This window comes from Mus caroli, unplaced genomic scaffold, assembly GCF_900094665.2.
Source record: "Mus caroli unplaced genomic scaffold, CAROLI_EIJ_v1.1 scaffold_15407_1, whole genome shotgun sequence".
In the NCBI taxonomy this organism is placed as follows: Eukaryota; Metazoa; Chordata; class Mammalia; order Rodentia; family Muridae; genus Mus; species Mus caroli.
In genome coordinates this window covers 12,040-14,763 of record NW_018388965.1, presented here as the reverse complement: position 1 = coordinate 14,763, position 2,724 = coordinate 12,040, and the positions used below count along the sequence as shown (strand labels likewise).

At 42.8% G+C, this 2,724-nt stretch overlaps 1 non-coding gene across 1 annotated transcript; it reads left to right on the top strand.

Moving 5' to 3' along the window:
• Window positions 1–240: 240 nt before the first annotated feature.
• LOC115030275 lies at window positions 241–345 on the top strand. Its single transcript, XR_003835864.1, has one exon. It is a non-coding gene; the product is annotated as a U6 spliceosomal RNA (small nuclear RNA).
• The last annotated feature ends 2,379 nt before the right edge of the window (window positions 346–2,724 follow it).

The following is a 2,724-nucleotide window of genomic DNA, read 5'->3' as shown; positions in this document are numbered from 1 at the left end:
CCATATTTGCTCCTGTGAGTGTTTTGTTCTTCTTCTAAGAAGGACTGAAGCACCTACACTTTGATCTTCCTTCTTTGAGCTTCGTGTGATTTGTGAATTGTATCTTGGTTAATTCAAGCTTTTGGGCTAATATCCAATTGTCATTGAGTGTATACCATGTGTGTTCTTGTGTGATTGGGCTACCTCACACAGGATGATATTTTCTGGTTCTATCTATTTGCCTAAGAATTTCATGAATTTGTGGTCACTCGGCAGCACATATACTATAATTGGAATGATATAGAGAAGATTAGCATGGCCCCTGCTCAAGGATGACAGGCAATTCGTGAAGCATTACATATTTTTGCTTGTGCTCTAAGATTAAGAATCGACAAAAGGGGACCTCATGAAATTGCATAGGTTCTGTATGGAAAAAGATACTAACAACAAGACAAAAAGACTACCAACTCCCCCATTTTAATATTTTTATAAAGGCATATTGTATAATAAATTTGTAGCCATGTTTTTAACGACTGCCTAAACATCTGTTTGCTCACTGGGTGATTCTCTAAAACCACGAAGGACACAAGGACAAGTCATCTATGAGGCTTGAATTAATAGTTCCAGTCTGTTGGGTATAACCTGGGCTAGCCAAGGGATTTAGGAACAAAGCAAGCTCTGTGGGTAGAGGTAGAGGTCTGATCTCCAGTGTACAATGTTAGGGGCCATGTACAGGATTGACTCTTATGCCCACAGATTTTTACCCAGAGTAACCCTGACCTGCTCCTGTGCCATTTTTCCTGGGGGAAGGACCCTAGGGCACTCAGCCTTCATGCAATCAGACATGCCTCTCAGAGACTGTCTAACAGCTTCCAGACTAATCTCTGTGCAGTGCTTAGCCTTACAACTCTCACGGGCAATGGCTTCAAGTTCCAATTTCTCAATGTGTCTAGCCTGGGATGACTGTTTAGTTTCCAATGTGGTGAGAATGTATATTACCATGTCGGAAGCACAGACTAAGGCAATCTATAAATGATTTGTGGCATGAGACTGATGGCAGAATTTAGGTCTAGGGGAATGATCTTACTTAAGCATTTTATGGAAATTGAGTCTCTCTCCCCGAGACGAGGGTGATGAAGCGGTATCCACGTCTGAGTCTTCTCCAGTAACCTGCTTGTTATTGCCAATGTCCAGCGATGGTAATGAACTGAAACAGATGCACTTGAAAGAGATGAATCAATTTGAGATTTAACAAATCGGGTCAATTTCTGAAATGCCCAAGGACCGAAGGAAATCAACAATAGGAGTCCAAATAGGGGCCCCAAAAGGGAGGGCAAGAAGGTCAAAAGCCAGGGGGAGGTTGAAAAACAATTTTGGAACCATGACTCTTGTTGTTCTCTCTCTCTTTTTCTTTTTTCTAAACTGGCAGTAACCTTGGCACTGCTATCTTTAACTCATCCAGTTTTATCAACATATCAGCATTCTTCCTTAAGTGCAGTGCATAAGCCTCCTTGTTGTAGAAAGAGCAAATCTAATCCCCTTCTATTTTGAAGGGCAACTTCTGAAAGGGAGACCAAGGAATCAGTAAGATCATCTAGGCCCCTTTTTATATTCTCTATATCTTGGCTAATAGCCTCATTGAGCAGATGGTAATTGTGCACATTCTGATGAGAGGACACAAGGGCTGCGATTCTGGTCCTGGTCCCAGCAGCACCCAGGCCAAGAAGGACTGCAAGGGTTACTGCTGAGATAGGCTCTCTTTTGTGGAGGGATGGCAAGGAGGCACCTTGATCCCAAAACTTCAGTAAGTCATCTGACTCATGAATACTAAAATTTGGAAAAAGCTGAACCAAGACACAATAATCTCTATTATTTATAAAATCTTGTATAATAATGTACCGTGTAAGGCCAGTGGAACATGCCAAAAAGGTATCATTTGGGGCAAGAAGATAAGAATACCTATTTTTATTTACTCTAAACGTATTATTGCAAATCTGTAGCAAGGGCCGCGGCAGAAGCATACTTGGGCTCAACACACAACTTCCTACCCCAGAGACTTCTGTCAAGGTAAACTGAACTGATTCAAAGGGAAGCTGCCTAGCATCTGAAAGCAGGGTAAACTCTCCAAATAAGGCTATGCCCTCAAAAGAGGGTGGGGAAGCAGAAAAGCACATCCAACGATCTTCAAATTCTAATGCATTATCTCTTTGTGTCTTATCCAGCAAGGCTAAAGCAGAAGTGTTCAATATAGACCACAGTAAATCAGTGGAAGCAGGAGGGGGGGTGCGCAGGGAGAGTGGGCTGAAATAGGGTCATGGCATGCCCTGGGGCAGGAACAGGGGGTAGGTACCTGGGAGTCGGGGACTGTTTGGGGACTTAGGGTGATGTAATTGGGGGTTATGTACTATAGATGCTTTATATTTGTTGGGGACTTCCTTTTTTTAATCTTGAATGTCAATCTCCAATCTGTGCCCTCTTTATATATGTGCAACCCCCAAGAGAATCCTCTCTTGGTCCAGTCAGCAGCCCTTGCGGCTGTTGTAAAGCCAATTTGTAATGGGTTGCATCACCCTTGTCTAGAAGCATTGTGGGAACAATAGCTATTAAGGGGTTGTTTTCTAGGGGAGGTGACTTTGGAATTGGGGTAAAGTCATTTAACTGTGACATAATCCCAAGAGGAGGATGGGGTCCAATAGGTATCCCCAGTGGTTTCACAGCCCCAAGAGGCGCAATAAAAATCATTTT